The 21,579-nt window shown below is 44.1% G+C and overlaps 1 protein-coding gene across 13 annotated transcripts in view; it reads left to right on the top strand.

Annotated features, from left to right (window-relative positions):
- The window catches only part of fibcd1 (fibrinogen C domain containing 1), a 214,716-nt gene that overhangs the window by 181,438 nt on the left and 11,699 nt on the right, over nt 1-21,579 (top strand). The gene's annotated exons all lie outside the window — the stretch shown is intronic.

Genomic DNA, 21,579 nt, shown 5'->3' with positions numbered 1-21,579 from the left:
TTGGCTAACCAGATAACCAGTATGGAGCAACAACACCCAGACGCTCGTCTCATTATTCTGGGGGATTTTAACAGAGCAAACACCAGCCATGAACAGCACAAATACAGACAGTGTGTATTGGGTATCCCGCTGGGTGCAGAAACACACTGTCACAGGGTATTAAAGGATGCTTACTGCAGCTTTTCAAATCCTCTGATCATTTATCTTCTTCCAACTTAAAGATGAAAACTACAAATCCAGAAAGCATGTGGTGAACATATTGGGAAGACAGACCAGTGATCCGATTGAGCTCACTGATACTGTGACATAGTGAGGTGTCAGCGCAGATGGAGAACATGGAGCTGTCATTCAAAATACATAACAACAAGTATAGCTATATATGTATATATATGCTTTAAAGATGAGCCTTTATTTTGAAATCAGATCTCTGCTACCTTGTACATCCAGGCGCTCCTCCCTCCCGAAACATGCAAACATTGCTCGCACTTACAAGCAGTCATGAACATCCTGATGAAGACTCCAGTCTCATGATTAATTAAGCAGTGTGGAAATGTTATGGACTTCGGAGAAAAGATGGGTCAACGGACAAACAGGACATCTCACTCTGCTGTCAGATGACTTGTTACTCTCGCTACGACAATATTAGCAATCTCAGAACATCAGGCTACAAAAAATGTACATGCAGGCCGAAATTTTAATGCGATATTCTGCCAGGAGATGTAGTGACTTGGGTGAGAAAAGGAAAAGTTAAGATAATACACGCAATTTGTCAAGCTATGAATAGGGGAAAAGACAGTCTTTGTTTGACTGAGCCTACAATTACTGAAAATCATTTATGTCTTGTTAAGAAAACAAAAGAGTGGCAGCTTCTTCTGTGACCGATTGTGTTAAATGAGCATTTTGTATTGTTGAATTGAATCAAATCGATGATCATATTGTAGCGCCTGGTGTCACCTCACCAGCAAATATCGAATCATTCTCTCCGAAAGCTTGATACAGTATCATATCATGATGAAACTGGTGCTGACACCAGCTGCACTGACAAGCTCAAAGCTTCCCGTCCTCGACTCATTCGACACAACATATAATTCCGAGTTATCGCCCTTCACCCCTCCACTAGTGTCTCTGCGACAGACAAGAGCACGTCTTGCGACTCTGTCAGAGACAAAATACCAGGAAAGCCCCGAGACCAGATGGCATCTCACGCTTCTGTCTGAAGGCCTGCGGTGACCAACTGGCTCCCGTCTTCACGCAGATCTTAAGCAGATCACTCAGTTTGTGTTTGGATCTCACTTACTACAAATACTGAACAATGCTACTGATCCTATGAAGATTTCATGACCGGGATGACAACTACAGGACAGCTTCTTTCACACCGGTGATCTCAGTTCGTCTTCTTCAAAAAAAAGAACTAGTGGTGGCCCCCTGCTGGATCCCCTGCTGCTCGCCTCGCGGGCACTCACATTGGTTAATGAAGCAGTCATTATGCACTCTCTTCTGCAACATCTATCACAGAGAGTTATTGCACTATATGCAACTTTTTCTGCTCAACTCACAGACAGTATTCCACTACCACCAATTTCCCTGAAGGACAGGATGCAACAGGCGAAGCTGTGGAAATTCATATTCTGCTCTGGAATCCCCCAGGGATGTGTATTCGCCTCACTGCTCTTTTTCTTCCAACATAAATGACTGTACCTCTGGGGACACCAGTCTTTTCTGAGACTCCCCACGCCACCTCCTTCACCACACTCAACACTGTGGCCACAATGGAAGTTTTCAAGGTTGAGACTAAATTATGTGTAAAGGCCCAGCTACTTCCTGTGCTAGCTGTGGAAGTCGGAACATGAGCTGTTACTTCAATTGTACATGCCTAGCAGGCCACATGGCAGGAAAAGAACAGGCTATAAAGGATCCCAGTGAGCACCAACTGGGATTTTGTGCTGGTTTCTGAATGGCGTCTTTGGGCCCTTTTCGTAAACAGGGGTTACAGCAATGTGTCTCACAATGCAAATGTGCGTAATAACTGTGATAATTGGTTCATTTGTAGGTTGAATGAAAGAACATATATATGTATACTCTATCCTGGTAGGTGAAATGTGGTCTACATGAAGGTCTAAGTCCAATTCATTTAATGTTTCATGTAAAATGTCATGAATATGGAAATATAAAGGCAGTGAGCTCCCAACAGGAAGCTTCCAGGATTTTATAAGTGGACAGGTCATACATTAATGCTTGAACCGCCCAGACTTGTCCCTGTCTCCCTGAGTTAAAGTAGATTTTTGCAGGGTTTGCTGTAATTTGCAGTATATTTGATATAATGTAAAAATATGGGCCAATCATTATTTTGGAGCTTTGTCAAGAAACCAACAAGCACCGTACGACATCGCAAGAACCGTGTGCATTTACAAGCTTGTTCATAGGCCTACATGAGACATGAGAGTGGTTGCAGCACCGTCGGTATGTTCACAGGAGGGATGTGATACCAGACAGCTTCTGTTTTTCTCTGCAGAGCATGTGTGGGAACAGATTGTCCACTAGTTAATCAGTCATGGATGGTGTCATTCTCTAACTCTAAGAAAACAACTGTATGTGTGGGAAACACTCCTTTTGAGCCAGTTTTGAACTTAGAGTGACCACAGCTTTTTTTTTTTTTTTAAAAAAACATCTTCTTAATGGTAGAAATACTCAGTGGGATGATGAAATAATGAAAACATCGCAGGCACCAACCTGCCTTCCCTCGAGGACTCGTACACCACCTGACTCAGCAAACATGGTTGCAGACCGCTCTAAGCCTCGACCTCGAATTATTTATCCCCTCCCTTCTGGCAGGTGCTTCAGATTAAAAGTCTGTTTCAGGACTGTTTGTACGCCTTCACATCTGGCTGCTCCCACAGGACCTTCAACTGTCAACACCCACTCCTTGCAGATGTGCAATGCCACTTACGCCTTATCATGTGCAGAGTCTGATCACCATAATCGCCCACAACACCATATTCTGGTGAAAATCTGTCCGCCCCATCCCGCAGGGAAAGTTAGACACATGTAGCCCTTATGGATTGTTTTAATCTAAAACAGAAATGCTAATATGGTTACTCAAGTGTTTAATAAGCCAGCTGTAGAAGACGTGAACTGAAAATAGGCCTTATTAAATTTCCTCAAAAAAAAAGAAAAAAAAAAACAACTTCAGCCTGAGGCGGCGAGAACTCAAAGATGATGAAAATATTATGGATCGTGTCCTTGTTTCGCTGACAGTTTCTGTCGTTTCCCAAATAGCGAGAGAGATGCAGGACCAGATGTTGTAATGTCAGACTGTTGTTGTTGTTTCAGATCACATTTTGGCTTTTTGGATTGCAATTTCGGTGAAATGTTACTGATATATTAACAAAATATACATATCCAACCGCACAATGAGATACAATCAGAGAGAGGCGAGAGCGTGAGGGCAAACCGCCGACTCACTTGATCTGAAACTTAACATGGTGCAACATTTGGACGCTGTTGTATTTTCACATATGAACCTTCATCCCTCTCTCACCTTGTGATAATGCTCACTGGGTTGTGTTGTTGCCTGTTGCCACCCTCTTATTTGGATCCTTTTTGCACCAAAATAAGCAGGCACAAAAAAACAACAACTCCTTTTCCACGTGACTTTACAGTAATGAACAGATAACTCAGCCTCGTGATGACTCCAAACAATATCTGCTCGATGGCTGTGCAACACTATCCACAGCACAGAACGCTCTCCTCAGTGTGCAGCTGTAAGCAACTGTATGCTGCATCCAATACAACTTGCATTACTGAGCACACATTAAATATATATTCAGACCTCCTTTGTTGTCATACTGCCTGTATATACATTTGCCAAGGAGGCCAGGACCTTATATCCACTGTGTACTTGAACTCTGTGCTATAATGCCGGCTTGGCTGTATCATAATTTCACATTTATCGGTCTGTCTGCACCTCAAGCTGTCATTTTCCATAAACCGTGTGACCTGGCAGTTTCCAGCCAACGTTATTATTATGTTAAACTCTTGTTATTGAGACATTACAGCATCAGAAATGCATTGTGAGATCATACATAGGCTCGTCTGATGTATGATTATGTTGTACCCGGAGGCTATTGTACACTATAGGTCAAGAAATCCCACCAGCTCCATGGTAGTAAATGGGCTAAACTACAAACTACTTCTACTCAAATTAATTTCCTGTCATGTTTGGTGTTTTGGTTGGAGCAAAACAAGGACCCAAATGCGAACGCCAGTCAGACAAAAGATGGAAAAGAAGAAAACAGGCAGAAAAACCCAGAAATGAAGAGATACAAAAGCGAGGTACAAAGCGAATAAAGAGCGGGGAACACAGGCAGGAACGCAGGTGAATGACGAGGAATAAACACCGAGCCGACGCAGACGAACTGACAACACAAAGAGGGAAAACACGTGGGATAAATATACAGGAGGCTAATCAGGGACTGGTGAGACTGACAGGGGAGGGAGAGTCAGACAAGACAGGAGGAAACACAACATGTCACACGAGGAAGGAAACAATGGAACTGAACCCCAACATCATGACGGATGAGTTTGGGTTTCATATGATTGCCATGAAAAGAGGCTGTGACCTCACGGTGGCACGGCAGCAGTAGTTTTAAGATTTCAGATCGTGACGTGACTCACGGAGACTTTCAGACGGTTCCAGGAAGTTCTTAGCTGGCAATTTAAATGCATGACTACAGAGAGACCAGAAGTACGATGGATGACTGACAGTTCATAGATAATACATGATTTGTTGATGGGCCGCTTTACAGAGCCGGGCTGCTAGAATCTGCAGCTTAACTTCCAGGAACTATCGAGAGGCTCCACGATGCCCGAGATGACACGACTCTCTCTACTCTGCAAAGACTCTTTCTTCACGTGACATCACCAAACGCAAGACGGCGGCGCCCACATCAGGGATATTTTTGTGTTGTCATTTTTGTACAAGGGGAGGAAGTGGAGACACGTCGTCCATCTTCACCTCCAGTCATCGCTCTCCGCATCTGTTTTATAACCGTCTTGTACACTTGAAGGGGCCCTCACCATCGGAGTCAAATGTCTTGCATGCCTACCTGACCATCGCAGGTACTTCTGCTTTTGTTTTGGTCATTAGCATATTGATGTAATAAAGGAAAAGGTGGTGTGTCGACAGAAGAGGCAGCTGCTTTTTCACTTTAATTCCAGCGCCACCAAATAACCCACAACAGTGTCATTTTTCCCTTCAAGTATTTACTGATTCTTTTTTTTTTTTTTTTGCCAACGATGGCCCACAGCGTGTCACATCATCATACTGCTGTGATGGTCCCCAGCAGCGCGAGAGGGAGAACAGTGTAATAAGACCCATGTGTCTTCGCCGCTCTGCCTGGAAGTTGTCCTCCATCCGACGAGCGTCTCGTTGTGATCTAACATTCCTCGGCTCGCTGCCTCATTAAAGACACATTTACAGCTGCCAACTGAGGAAGAAATAGGAGAGCAAACCCTTTTCTTTGCCCTGTCCCTGCACGGTCCTTTTCTCCTGCCTGTCAAAAGAATTGCACAAAACTCTGCAGAAAATTGCAGCTTTAGCCGCTTTGCATACCGCTCACCTTTAACAAGTGGGGCATGCGGCGAGCGCTATAATTGAGCTCTTAGCCCGCCCCGAGTATTGTAAGTTCACGTGATTATAGGGAGGTGAGCTGCTAAGAATCAGACATTTGCGTATTTGTGTGTGTTTATGCGAAAGTGAGGGTACAGATGGGAGCCAGGCGGGGGGATAACTGTAATTTGGAGAGGGGCGTTTGACAGTCTGTGTCAGTCCTAAGCGAGTGAGGGCCACTTCACATCAAAAAGGGGCAGCCTGAAAAGACTGAGGAGAGAAAACAGCGTGTACCGAGAGAGTCTGAGAAATTTTGAAAAGCAACGGAAAAACATTTTTTGCTTACACCGATGCGCCCACGCTCATCCACATAAAATGCACATGCTAAATCAGTAGGTATGCTGTGTAAGTGCCAAACATGCCTGTTGTCTTTCTTTTCATCTCGGCTCCAGTTCCCAAAGCATCTTTTATGTCGCTCCTGTGGCAGGAGTCCTACCCATGTTTCTCAGATCGGCGCGAGACAGCACCGAGTCTCTGGCAATTAGCTCGCAGCCTGTACGACTGCTCAGCGCTGAGAGAAACAGAGGAGTCACTCGCAGCAGGAGGGGAGCGCATTCATCTCGGCTCCGGAGAGAACACACAGTCCACGCACATCGCCAGAGCACACATACGAACGCGGCTTGGAGGAGCAGATGTGATGAAATAGGGCCAAAATTGCTCATTCCGTCGAGTCGTCTGACGTCCTGAGAAAACAGAAAAGGGGGGGGGAGCATGAAAGGGTTACAGCCCGCGTGTGTCGTTGAACCAGAGATTTGCAGTAATGTGGCGATTTAGCAGCCGTTGTTGGAAACAGTTTGCTCAAAACCACATCCTCTCTCTCATGAAGGGCTCTTAAGGGCATTCATCTCCGGAGCAGGGCAGGGAATTTACAGACATTTCTGAGAAATGTCACAGAGCATGTAGCGTCTCATACACAGTCACTCGTCATGTTTACCTTATGCAACTATTTTTCTGTATTTTTTTTCTATCATTTCCCTTCCTCCTAATCTCTTTCTTTCCCACAGAGCCGTGCATAAACACGTCCTTACACACATTTATCCTCCACAGCTTGCCTCCGCCACAATGCAGCATCCTGAGGCTCGTATTTATATTCTTGTCACGCAGCAGAAAATCTAAAGAGGACTGTATCTACAAAAGAGAGCACAAATCAAAGAACATCACAATTCCTGTGAGGATGACAGCCCATTTTGCCTCCCTTTGTGTACTTTTTTTTTTTTTTCAATTATTTTGTCCGTGGACAGTTTTTGTGCGATTGAAATAAGCCGGAGAAGGTCGGCATGGAGGGGAAAAAGGAAGAACCGAGGGTTTGAAAAAAAAAAAAACATTCGATCACACTCGCGGGGGTTATTCACAAGCCTCCCCTTCTCCTCTCTTCTCCTCGAATAGTTTGCATAGCCCTGAAGTCCACGATGGAACTACGTCACGTATACCTGCAGAAACGTCCGTGATAGACAACAGGGCTGATTACTCTGAGAGCATGCCTGCGCCCAGTGAAAACCCCCAGCTAAACCAATTGCTGCAGACGTGCCTTGACCCTGTCAGTGGTTCATCTGTGAGAATCTGCCAGACAATCCAATCATGTGTTGCTGCTTCTTCTCCCAGCATGGCGGCAGCACCGCTGACAGCAGCAAGGTCAAGAGTCAGAGCCTTTCACCACTCACAGGTTAGTGAAGAGAGGCGGATTGAGCGCTGATCGATCGGGCTCCGGGAGATTTATTACTCCAGTCTTTAATAGATAGGTGATGCTTCTGCCTCATTGGAAGGCGAGGCCTTCCGCCGCACAGCTTGAACATTACCCAAACAGTTTGTGAATTTGCATTATACATTGAGACATGAGAGAGTTTAGAACTGAGTGGGCAGGTGAAATATTAGAGAGATGATGAGCGCATGAAAAAAACAAAAAAAAAACGTGAAATAGCTCTAAAAATCAAACAGATGAGAGGCTTTAGTGCGGATTTGTTAGCAAACAAGCCGTGAGGAGAAAGAGGAGGGAAGAAACAGAAGTTCAAGAGGGGGGAAAAAAATCCAATAGGTTGTTCAGAAGGAAGCGATGCATAAATTAAAGCATAGAGTGAAGACGGGGCTAAACCTGAAAAATTAATTAAACACAGCTATTTTTTTATATTTTCATTCATAACAAATTTATAACGGACTACTTCTGGTTGTAGACTACTTGTTTTTATGCCTTCTAACATTTTGCAATCCTCTATAAAATGGAGATTTCAGCGTCGGCGTATTGTACAAGATGCACATGCTCATGCATAAATGCATAACCGAGCCCGCGTATGAACGAGCTCATATACATGCGCGGCCACATTGTGCATAAGAGGCTGTTCTGAGACTGCCGTGGAGTCAATAAAGGCTGCTACCTTGCAGGAAGGTCACAGCTCAGAGAAACTCTCCACAAACCTCCACACAGTCTCCCCCTGAACTCTCTCTGTTCCCGTTAGAGGGAATAAATAGCCTCATTATTCCGCCAGGTGCTCGCCATCCATCCACACGTGTCGCTTCCATTGTTTCTAAAACACTGCTGTCACATCGCTGTCAAAGCTCCTCATTCTGCCTGCTTCTCACAATAGCCCCCATAACCATAATGTAAGAATTACAGGACATTTGAAAGTATTCCTGCAGTATATATTTGTTGTTGGTCTATTGTGCAGAGCAGCGACTCGTCCTTGTCATGCTTTATTATTTGTTTTCCTTTCTTGTGTGAGCAAATATTAACGCTGAAAAGCCTGTGAGCTGTTTGCATCAGGTGACTTCAGACTCCGCTAGAGAAACGACTTGTCAGTTTATATATGCTACAACATATCAGCGTGCTCTTTCAACACAAGTGTTTCCACTGAAGTAGAATTTGGGTGGTTTAATGGGTTTCGGTGTGGAGTGTGAGTGAAGTGCGTCATGTATTCAGCGTGCGTCGAATGCAAATAGGTCTATGTCGGGATGAGGAGGCGATTAGTTCACCAACCGCCGGCTCTCTCAAGTGATTTGGTCCTACTCAGTGACAGCGAACACAGCGTGTTCACACCCAAGGCATCATAAATAGCAGCCTGGTCAGTGGTCTTGAGCTTCACCTCTTGAAGGAGTATTGAGAGGAAGAGAGCGAGAGCGGGGGTGGAGGGACGGGTGACTGGACCTCCAGAGAGTTTTTTGTTCCTGAATTTGAGCAAATGTTACAAGTGATTTGTTCTCAAGTTATGTTTCCTAGTAGGGGTGCACCGATACGATATTAAGAGCGGATATCGGCCATGATATCGACAACATAGCTGGATCAGGGATCGTAAATATTATCAGATCCACAGGCTGATGCAGTTTTTTTTTTCCTCCGTCACAGCACATCCTACATCACTCGTCAGCAGCACGTTAACCGTTAAGCAACATAGAGCGAGCCAAGGAGTCGGCTGTGTGGAGATATTTCTCGCTTGCCACACCAACTAGTTTGATGGCTGTTTGCAATGTCTGCAAAGTAAATGTTTCGAGGGGTGGTGGTAGTTCTGGAGAGTACAGTACTACCAATTTCATCAAGCACTATGCCAAGGAGCAGGAGACGGTAGAGCCCAGCAGATAACTTTGGCAGATGCACTTCAACAACGCAAAAAGTTTCTGATGGAAAGCTTGAAAGCGTTGTCAACAACACAGAAAGTTTTAGTTTTTCATTGTTTTAGATGCTCAACCAACATCAACTGTCGCCTACTGGAATACTTAAAACAGAGGTACTCTCTTCCATCATGCAAGTATTTTTCCGAGACCAGTTTACAGTTGATTATTAAATCAACAACGGTGTCGGATCGGATTTAGGTATCAACAGATACACCAGGCAAGCCCAGGCATCTGTATCAGGACTGAAAAAGTCGGATCAGTGCATTATTTACCGTAAAGTATAAAGTTTTCCTGAACCTAACCAAACCGTGACCATTCGACAACTTCACAAACAGTCGGTTCATATTCCACAACATGTGAACTCTTTGTCAGCAGGCTTTATTTTGAAAGTCTAACCAGCGTGGCAAATTACACATTATTGCTCACTTGCATCAAACACACCTCGGGTTCAGACGTGGCTCTGCAGAAAGCCATTATTAAAACTCTTTCTCTCTGTCTTTTCCTTCTTGTCCCCCATCACAACACCCTGTTTGCATGTGATGTTGCGTGACGCGCCGTTGTTCTTCTGCAACAGCTGGTCAGTCGAGGACCGAACGCAGCCAGACAAACAAAAAAAAAAAAACACATCAGAGCAATAAATCTGAATTAAGCAATTTGAACATTTCCAATTGACTGAGCTTGTTTAAGTAACATATTACAATCAGTGTAGTTTCCCTGCTCGGTCCAAAATAACACAGCATCTGTAAGGGAACTGTGAGTAAAACATCCGTTTTATTCATGCGATGCGCTGCAGCGTTACAGCACGTTGAACTAAAGGAAAACAGCGCTTATTGTCGTCACCTAGCGATGACCCTGACATCAGGAAAACAATTGTTTTTTCAGTGCAGCTCTTTACCGTCAGCGCCTGCCCACACACTGTACCCATGTGGCTCATGCTGCCCGTTTTGCTTTTTTACCCTGCAGATTTCCTCCCGCCAGCGTGCCCACTGATAATTATAATCCAGAAAGCCGTTTCATGGGGTAGTACAGCCTCGGCAGCTTGCTAACACTATGTTTTCTTCCTCACTTCCTCACTGTTTCGTGCAGTCGCTGCCATAATAATTGGCTCCACGTGAAAAGGGCTTTATTTAGCTTATGTATAACATTGGTCCCTGCATGGCTATTCACTTAATACTTGGAGAAAAAAAAAAATACAGCATTATCCTTGAAAGGGTAAAATACTATGTGCTTTATAACTGCAAAGCCTCATTTAATGATGTCTCTGAGAAACTTCACACTGCTGTGCTCTCTGCATGCCCTAATGCAGACGGATGCAGATGGATATTTAATACAAATTTTCAAAAATGCATGAGTGTATCTGGCATGTGACCACGAGCGTATGCACTCTTCCCCTCCTTAGCTGCATCTCTGAGGCAAAAGCTCTGGAAAATCTAATCTACGAGGACACTTTATTAGACTCTACTACTACAGGGCGGTGTGTGGCATGTCAAGTGTGAATACATGTGTTCATGTGCATTATACAGTACATGCTTAGTATGTTGATTAAAGTGCCAGCACGAGCTACTGAGTGCAAATCAAAACATACCAGGGGAGGTGATTATGGGAGGGAACCCAAGCTGTCAGGAAATACAGGAAATATACGATATGATACCGTGTCCCGCATGACAAAGAGAAAAAAAAAATAAACTACAATATCTCCACAGACTTGAATCCCCTGCAATCTATTATTTAGAGCACATGTAAGTGTTTTCAGTTAAAGCTCCTCCAATAGTGCATTCATATCCAATCAATTATTCAGGAGCGTGATTCGTCTTCAGTCGGTACGACACACTGATGCTGCCTGTCCAGGGATCCAGCCAGCCAGCCAGCCAGCCAGCCAGCCAGCCAGCTGAGGTCTTGTTGCCAATCAGGCTGGACGCTGACACAATGATGCCTCAGCCTCCAGCTCTGCCTCTGCTTCCTTCAGGAGGGTATGCTGTCTCTGATTGGTGTGGCCGTACCCTGGCAGACACTCCATCTGCACTAGATTGCGCTGCTGGAGTGGAGATAGCTGCAATTTGCAGCAATTCCGCCAGTAATTTCGATATGTATGAGGACCAGAGCAATTCACAGCCCTCTCCACAAGGCCCAGGTACTTTATTTGATGCCTCTCATCACCAGCCTACAGGTATATTCCTCCACCTCTCTACTAGTGCTGGAAACCAAAGTCTGGTTTGGAATCGTGCTGCTGAAAGAAAAAAAAGTCTCTTTCAAAAAGGGGGGGGTGAGTTTTCTCAAAAGATGTAAAAAATTACAAGCAGACTCTTGAAATAAAGGAGTGAGAGGTGAAATTTGATTAAAGAATGACAGAGCGGATCTCCTAACCGACGTGACAGGGACTCAGCCTCTCGCTCGTGTGTTTCGTTTCATGTAATAATTGATTTTTTTTTTTTCTCTCTCTGAGTTTTTCTTAAGGGCTTTCAAATTAAGTACACGCAACACATTTGAAGCACTTTGCACGTACCGGCGCCACATTGTTTACGCCTGGTCAGACGTCAGGCGACGTATAGTTTAACAATTTATAGTTTCTAACACTGCCTCGCCTCCTCTGAGCTGAAGGGAGCGCACACTTCTTTGAGGGGGAATGAAGTTCCCTGTATCTAAATAAGGGGCGAGGCAAAGCTTACTGTGAGAGCATGTTTCTCTCACTGAATTAAAGATACGTCTGACACTCCGGGGCTACTTTACACTGTTTGTAAGGGTAACCGCCTCTTTCAGGAGCTGGGAATTACTCTTCTTTTTCAAATCTCAAGCTCGGTCTCGGAAAATATTTATGCACTGTTTTAGAATACGTTTTTGTAGCGCCTCATTTGTTCCGTCACTCAGAGAGTTTGTGGATACTTGAACAGTCGGAAAAAGAAAAGAAAGAAAAAAAAAAAAAACACCTTTCTGCCGTATCTATGTTTGAAGTAGAAGTGTCATGACATTTAAAAGAAATCATAGAATTCTAATGACGCCCGGCGCTTAATTTGCGCTGAACTCTCGGCAACCTCATTACAGTCAAACAGCGCTGGAGGGTCTGGAGATGTGTTGCCCCTTTGGACACTCTCCCTCTCTCCAAACCCCTCATTACCCCAGAATCAGAGGGGAGGGTGGGGGTGTGGGAGTGGGAGACCATCACACACCGCCCTTGCCCAGATTTAATGGTGTCATGTGGCCATGATCAAAGTCTCAGTGTTCTACTCCGTGCTCATCATGCTTTGCTTCATGTCGGCTCCCTTCCCACTGTTTTCCGTCTCTGTCAGTGTCTTTCCTTCTCATCGGGCAGATTCTCTCTCTCTCTCTCCATCACTGTCGGTAAGATGTGCCGCTCAGCAATCCTTTTGATGCATTTGACACTTTTACCTCATTACCCCTCAAGGACTTAACCCCAACGAGGCAGATCCAAAGTGAACAGTTTATTTGTAAAGGATCCTCATTAGTAGACGTGACGGCAAATCAGCTGTTACTCCTAGAAACTTGACGCTGAATACGTGTTACTGTTGGAAAGAAGAGAGAGGTTGTATTTAAAACCTTGTTCAGAACCCAACCCAGTACCAAATGTCTGTATCTAGTACAGAGTGGATCCGAGTGGTTTCACTATCAGCTCATGTTCGTGTGGTGCACTGTAATCATTGCGAGGGGGAGAATGAGAATCTGTCAAACAGGAAGTGGTGCGTAACTACGCATCTTCACGCATCTTTTTGGCTGTGTGGCACCGGGGAGTGATTACCGCGGACACTACTCGCTTCATTATGTGAGGATGCAAACATTCAATCAGCCTTAGCACAACACACAACCTGCAGTTGAGGCTGATGAGAAAGACACTTATTTGGTCGTTAAAGGTTTGGAGCTGCGTTGGACTTCGTGGCATCTAACCCTGTGGTTGCAGATCGTAACCACCTGGGCAATCTTCATCCTTCAAGTTAAAAGTCCTTTCTAGGTTTGTCTGCTCTGGGCTGCTGTAGAAACACAGCAGTGCAACATCGCGGACTGAACGGAAGTAGCTCCCCCAAGAACAACACCAGGCTTTGGAGCCAATTTGAAATAGTGGTCAAGCTGTCTGATAACAAGATCCTGTGATGCTCTGGGGCCCTGACAATAATTCTCCCCGTAAGCTTCCATTGAAAGATAAGTGGCTTTAAAACAGTGAATACAGAACGATACAAGAGTCGTCTCACGTTCAGAGTTCGATGCGTTCGGTCTGATAACATTAGGAAAGTCGTGAAGAGCCGCATGATTAAATTAATCCGTCCTCATTCAAGTTAGCGGAGAGCTGATGTAGAGGTTATCGGACACGGCTGGTGGAAGTCTCTCGTGCACGCGCTCTTTGGGTTCGCACCATGAGGAAGATCAAGGTTATTTTTACGCCGGGGGAGTTCATGCTGGCTTCATGCGCCGCCGAGCAGCTTTCATTGGAATGAGGGCTTTGCCTTTGACGCCATATCCGCTAATCACCACCGGTCCATGCGTTAAACAGGACCCTCCCCTTCTGTCGATACAAAAAGGCTCTTTCTAAGGCAGCAGCTCGGCAGTGATTCTTGCTTTCAGGTGATTATTCACTAACGATTCTGGTCCATTTCTGCCCCTCAATCCTTCACACACTTTAAAACGACAGATTTCAACCTCATGGAGCAAAACTCAAGGACCACTGGATCACTGATGCCTGTACAAAATTTCACAGCAAAACATTTCAGGGATATTTTTGTCTGGTCCAAAGTGGAGGACCGATTTATCATCCGTTGAGCCAAGCTGTTCGCTGCATAGCTTGAAGTGATGACATGTGTCGCTGCTTTTATCAGCTCGTTAATTAATGGCCCATCATGCTGCTACCAGTGTTGGGTTTCTCTCTCAATTTGGGCAGTTTTGATCTGCCATGTTTCAGAATATCTCCAATTATTTTCAGATTTGTTCAGGACGGTTCTTGGGTTGCTTTTTTCCTTTCTGTTTTCCTTTACTATAAGTATGCACACTGGGTTCAGGACGTGTTTCCAGGGGGTCTGAGGACCTCTTGTGTGTGGATCGCTAACTGTGTGTCGTTAAATTGACAGTTCCTGATGCAAATATCACCTCCCTTCTACAGTTTCTTCTTCTTCCTCTTCTAAACCTTGGAGCCGTGAGTCCGTGTGACTCCTGCGCACCCAGTGGACCTAAAGCTCTGCCTGTTGCCAGTCTTTCCCGTCAAGCCGGGCCTGCTCTGCTCATTTTGTTTTACCTGAGAGCACCACTAAATATTAATGCATTCCTCTCTCTGAATTACAGCCTTACAGGCCTGCCAACTCACTCAGCATTTGTCTACCTTCCTCTCTTTCACTCCTCCACTTTCCCTCCTGCATCTGCCTTCACTGCACTTGGCTCAGTCTTTCCACCCCGAAGGTTAATTTCTGACGATATCCGATGTGATGGGTTGTTGGCTCTCATTCGTCTCTCTCATGATTTTATGACTCTAATCCTGCCACTTGAGCAAAATCCCCTCCTTTATTTTGACCGGTGGATGGCATTTTTTGGAAGCATTTACATTCACAAAGGCACGCGGTTGAAAGCAAACCTGAAATCTAATACTGACATCGTTGTGAGCTATCCGGCATCAGAGAGATTCATCTCACGGAAAGGTTGGCCGGCATTGAAATCAGCTTGGCTTCGGAGATTTAAAATGTGTCGTGTCACCTGTGCTTTACCCGCCTTTCTCACCGCTAACAAAGGAATCCAGTCAGAGTGGGATAAACAAGCCAGATGGCGTGGCCGGGACTATAGCAGCGATTTTTCTGGGGGGGGGGATTTCTGACTCTGGCGTGTTTGCTGCTTTCATAGAGAAATCTGGAGCAGACCAACAAGATGACATGCAGCCCACTTACCCCGCACACACTTTTTCATTTGAAATGCTCTCAGAAATGACACTAATGACGAGGTGCAGTAGTGAAGCTCTCAGAGAAATCAGCGCTAATATAACACATTTGAAGACACTCTAAGATGCAAACACGATCACCAAACAAGCGGTTTGCTTAAGCAACTTATCAATCTCTTTTCAGGATCAGTCGCTTTGAACACTATCATTAGAAATAACCAACTACACATTTCCAACTGGAAAATACACAGAGTGTCTTTTTTTATCCGCGACCGGCCCGTGATTGTGCGTTTGCGCCTTCAAAGGTACTCGCTCTTGATTTTTTTCGAACATTTGTCAGCATTTGAGCCCAAACTGCATAAGCTATATTATTACCGTCAGCGATCACTGTCAGCTGCATAGTCACAGCAGACATTTTGACTTCCTTCTCTGTGCTCAATTATGTCTGCATGAATTATTCTTACAGCAAAGACGATGTTTTATGCATAATATATCATAACAGGACCTGCATACATGAGGAAGTTCCACGTGGGTCCTGCCGGTGAAACACTGTGAGATGATGAGATGGAAATAAACATGGGGGGGAGTCAGCGATGAAGTGAAATAATTATTACACATCTCTAATTAAAAATATATCTCTTTTTTTATCAGATGTGTCTGAGGATGTGTGTCCTCCTGATCGCCGTGTTTGGCTCGAGGCTTGAGGCAGGGAAGCAACTTTGGCAAATTCATTCACATTATTTTTAATCAAGACTCACCGCCGCCATACATCATCGTGACCTGCCAATTAGCTTTGCCTTTCGCTCGTTAAACCAACCTCTGCCTGTCCCCCACCTATTAAAATAATATGCACGCTCATTAATAACAGTCACGATATAAAAATGCAAGTGGGGAGGATGAAGAGGATGCGCGTCTGGGTGGATGTAGCTCCAAATCAAGCTCAGTAGCAGCGGTTAGGCCCAGCAAACACGGGATGAAATTGTTCGCGCTGCATTACGAGCGACACGGGCAAACTTGTCGCCTCCTGCGTGTCTCACTGTGAGCTCATACCGGCAGCGGCGGCAGGAGACAAAGCACCGGTACTTCATTCATTTCAAATGAGCGCTGGGAGACGTGGTGCCGCAGAGAGCAGAGTGACAGCTGGCGGGGAGATTTCAGGGATTCGGCGACAGGAGGAAGTCAAGCAGGGTTCAGGTTTAAAAGAGCTGAGACGTGTTACAGATGCAGACACCTCTGTGTGTTGCAAAGATCTTAGGAAGTAACATTAACACGTGTATAGATTCTGAATAATTAGGCAGCGCTGTAACTGACTTTGGTTTGTGTAGGTCCTTAATATTACACGCTGTGGTCTGCAGTGACAGCAGCTTCCTGGTGAGACAGTGATACAGAATCACTGCTGCTATGGTTAGCCACAGCCCACAGCATCATCTTTGGCATGAAACTGACTGAGAATAATCCAACCAAATTTCTCTCAGGACTGGAATTTTACACTGAATGTTGCCTAGCTGATGATTTCAGACGTAAAGCCACAGAAGTAGTAATGCACGCCAATGGTTTAAAGCTCTGATTCCCAAACCTTTTACAGAAGTATTGTGGAAGACTCAAATGCAAACAGGAAGAGGCAGGATAGAGAACAAGAAGCCTGTAAAACAGACACATGACGAGCAAGAAACCATAGGAGAACCAACTGGAGGAGGACTGGAAGAAGCTCAAATGAACTACACGTGTGCAGGTGAGGGAAATGGAACAGAAAAAAAACAAAAAACTGGAAGGAGGGAAAGACTCAAGAGATGCAGAGCAGGTGTGGAGGGGAAAAGCAAGCTGGTGGAGAAAACAGAGCACTAGAAAAACGGCAAAAGACAACACAAGACCAGAAAACAAATATAAGAAAGAGACACATACCATGAGCACAAAATGACAGGAGCAAGACATCAGGGAGACATAACTCTGCAGCTGTTTGGAAAATGGTATTGAGAATATATATCAACATACAGAGTCATGAGACCTGAAAACAATATAATTGCTCTTAGCCGTACCAGAGTTAGCTACGAGCTAATTCTCATCCGTAGTTCCCGGGAAGAAAACAGACGTAACATCTCTGTTCGTTCACCGTCTTTTACGCCTTTTTATTTCAGGTTTTTATCCTCAGTAATTACAATATCAACTCACATAACTGGCTTCCGTGTGTGTTGAGGACACACAGTCTGCTCATAAACTAACCATTATTCTTTTTACTTTTCCCTCAAATCTCATTAGAATGACTTTTACATGACCGTCACCTTTTTTTTGGCCCTCGTCGCCTCCTGGAAAGTTTTCTCTGCAGACCTCTTAACCCCTGTGATGTTCCGCTATATTGTTTTTTTTTTTCTTTCTGTGTCTCCTCATTATAGTGTCTCAGCAAGCAGACTCGCAATTCAATCTGCGTTGTGGAATGCCACAAATTACTGTTACAATACCTGCTTTTCCTACACAAAATCACCTGTGTTAGGCAGGTGGGCGGTGCAGGTTTTTTTTGCTCTCCACTGCAAAATAACTCATGTTAGATGGTGCTAAAATAGCTAAAATAAGCACCATATACATGATATACAATAGAAATGAATTTCTGATACATGATTAAGCTAAAGTTAATTAAAACTTGCATGCAGTACAACAAAAATGGTCGGCTCCACTATCTTCCTCCAACGTTGCTATGCTACACAATTTTTATTAGCTATAGTTCAACTGTTTGCTACCAAAAATCTTTTTGAAAACTCAATTAAATCTTATAAATATGTTTTTTGAATAATCTTGAGCCTGTTTGAGGAGGTTGAGAGTAGTTTGGAGGTGTATTCCGACCATTTTTTACAAGCCTAAAATCTTATAAAGCATTGAGCCAATAGGGAGCAGCCTGATTTTTGATCACTAGCACTTGAGGAACCCCTGCTGATTCATTTTATCCTCACTTAATGCAACGAAGCGGCTAAAAAAAAAAAAAAACAACAACTACATTTTGTTGCATTAAGCTGCTAAAAAAACAAACAAACAAACAAATAAATAACTGAATACTTTCTGCCACAGAGTTTTACTGCAGTCAGAGCGTTCCCTGATGGAGAAAGAGAATTTTAAAGCACAGAGGACACGTGTTTTGTGGTGGATTAACATTTAATTATACCTTACATTAGAGCTCCACCATAATAACTTTCCCTCTCAGGCTCTCTCTCTCTCTCTCTCTGTCACTTAACAGCTCCACTGGACGGCTGCAAAAAACAAAGAAAAAAAAAAAACAGCTCTGCTTTCAGCTGACATCTGCCTTTGTGGTCCCATATAGCTTTGCCTGTACACACTGTGCACTTAAATAAGACCCTTGACCGTGAAATAATAACGAACAGAAGCACCAAGCACTGGAAGCTGAATCAGATATGTCACCCTGCTTTTCATGATTATAGTATTAACACCTCTGTGTTTGGTGGGGTTGCAAAATGAAAGAGTCACAGATTAGTCGTGTAATTCCCACTTCATGCTGTCGTCCTACACGCCATTCATCAGATCTACAGAGGCGAATTTTCACACCTGCAGTCACGCTGAACCACCTCCGTCTGCGGCACTGTGAGGCGACTCCCATTAAAGTCGCTGGTTTTAATTCGGCGAGAGCGCTGCGGGTCTGTAATGTGCGGTTCGGCAAGCTTTTTCGTCTGTAAAGAAACCCAGAAGGATTCAAAGGAAACAATATGTATTAATAATATATTGCAAAATGTATCTATCTTCAAAAGATGAAGCGAGCGACTCCTGAGAGCAGTAATGAGGGCGCTGTGGGCAAAGTGAACAAACATTCCCGAGATCATTATTCCCAAGTTAGACTCAGCCTGGGGAGCGGCTCAGTGTGTTTGCTGCTGAACAAATAGTACCGCCGAAATGTTCATTCAGCTAAAGGATATTCAGCCTTGAATACTTTTGAATGTAGTGGAATCAGCCTCTTGTGCGTTTGTTCAGTCAAACGTAGGGTACACGTGTGTGCTCGAGTGCAACCGAGCCAGCAAATGAAAAGTGAAGCCCCCACAATCTTGTTTTTTTTTTTTTTTTTTGTCTTATCCTCAGCAGTCATGAAAGAGAAATTGGGAACATGTTAGCAGTCTTAACAGGGCCATAGCAGCTATAGTTCACCCATTCAAGGTGAGCAGTGGGTGGGTGGGGTTAAAGGATTTGGCGCTTTCCAAGTTCTTTATGTTTGTATGAGGAGGATCCACGGAGCTTATATTTCAAAGAACAAAAAAAAACATGTATGGAAACTTTCCCTCATGTTAACCAACATCAAAAGTATGAGTCCCACAAAAGGTTTTTTTTTTTAAAAATCTTACATATAGCATGGGAATTTGCAAATCTTGCAAACAGGCGCGGACCTGTCACAGACGTGACAGTTAATCTTAAAAAATTCCTTTCGTTTTCTGTCCCGCCAAATGTCACCGTTGTCTCAGGGGGAGCAGCGAGCCAGAGAGTTCAGCACGCACCTGTCTCTGTTTTTCTCCCTGCACTCCTATCTTTCGATGACAAGGGGAGAGTTGACCATAGCGAGCCTTTCCTTTTCCCCCATGAGCGGATGACGGCAAGTCTTTGGGCAGACGCGTGACCGCAGATCGCCTCGACCGGAGCTACAGTCGCTCCTGGTGGCAGAAGGGCACAGCAAAGAAGTCCTTGTAGCTGTATGGAAATATCCCACCCCTCCGTTTCTAACTCCTCCTCCCCGCGCTCCATCTCCGTAGAGTAAAACAGTTTGACAGGAAGATTAAGCAAGAGGGAGAAAAGAGAGACAAAACGAGGGAGGGCTTGAGTTATGGTGGAAGGAAGCGAGGAGGAGGAGGAGGAGACGAAAAAGCGCTGCTCTTTCCCCCCCCTTTTTTTTTTTTTTTTTCCTTCGTCTGAAACAGTCTCAGGAGCTGCCCCCCAGCAACAGAGGGAGAAAAGCATGATGAATAATTAACTTCGAGAAATGTCACAAGCGGCAGAGAGAAGTGTAATCATTTCTCTGTTGGGTTTGGAGATCTGTTTTTTATTCTTTTCCTTCATGCCTCGTGGTGCTGCACTACCCTGAGACTGTGAGCACGAGGGGCCACAGCCCATCCCCTAAAAGCATCCGATACATTCCTCTCTACATACTTTTCAAATAAAAGCAAATAAATCATTAATATTTGGGGCCTTTTAGCAGCATCGCAGAGACGTCTCAAAGAGGTCTTCTACATTTTTAATCTCGTCATTGATGTCAGTCTCATTAGCTGTAAAATCACATTTAAGGAGCAGGAATCTCTGCTGGTAATAGTTTAATCAATGTCAAGAGGCTCGAGCTTTGTTTCCTTTTTAGTTGTAGAGAAACGCAACATGCCCTCTCAGAATGAATAAAAGATAAAAAATGACAAATTACCGTCTTCATGTTCTAAACAAGCTAAATTTGTCCTCTTTCCCATAAACCTCAGAGCTGTGAAAATGAGTTATGGATTACCATGACCTAGTTTAATGAGGTAATTGCAGATATATATCACTTTTATCCTCGGTTTTTCACAGATTTACAAGCTGAAAGGACCAATACTCGGCTCCCGCGCGTATTAATGTGCTCTAAATTTAAGATCGGCCTGCTTTCCACGTGCAGGAGAAAGCACACTCTTTGACTTCCTGCCACCCGAAGTGCTAATTTTCGTATGATAACCATGATTAAGATCATTTTTAGCTTTCAATTATTAGCTTTCAGCGGACACGCTATCTTTGACTCTGCACACTTTAGCCTCCCAGCCCTCGGCTCTGTTGTCACGGTGACAGACATTGTAAAGGGGACTGTAATGATGAGGATGATTTAATGCCGAAGAATGCTTAAAGATTTTTTTTCGTCCCATCAACGCGTTTGTTAATCAGGCGAACTCCAAATGAGATTCCCTATCAGTAAACACATTGATTGTTGAAAATGAGATGCTGATTTTTACCAGTATTATTTATCTTCTTTTTAGATGACACTGAGTGATTATGCCTGTATGGCGCTGCCTGTGTTATATGGATTTATCAAGAGACAGAAGTTCAAAGAAGCTACCTTTTCGTGATTTGTCATTTGAAGCGCTGGAAAGCACTTTCAGGGCTCGAGAAATGTGCGGTCACTTTATGCTGGAGGCTGACAGCCACATGTAATGGTGCCCAGTATGAGGCAAACCCAGATAAATAAGGAGCGTACGATTATAGGAGTTGTTGTCTTGATGTGGAAACATCCACATCAAATCTATCTGATGTGATGACCATCATAATGTTGTAAGTTTTATTCATGTTGTTTTAGTCTCACTTCTTTTCTCTGGGTTTAAACCTTGTAGGAAACATTTGGGATAGTGTAAGCACACAGTTCAACAACATATATATCCAAGGTCTTTTTTTGGGACATATTGATGCAGAAATGTTAAATATCATAACTTCCTCTGCATGTATTTTGGACATTTTTGCT

The sequence above is a fragment of the Acanthopagrus latus genome, chromosome 12 (genome assembly GCF_904848185.1).
Source record: "Acanthopagrus latus isolate v.2019 chromosome 12, fAcaLat1.1, whole genome shotgun sequence".
Taxonomy (NCBI): Eukaryota; Metazoa; Chordata; class Actinopteri; order Spariformes; family Sparidae; genus Acanthopagrus; species Acanthopagrus latus.
The sequence above is the reverse complement of the archived record's forward strand: the minus strand, read 5'-3'. Positions and strand labels throughout refer to the sequence as shown.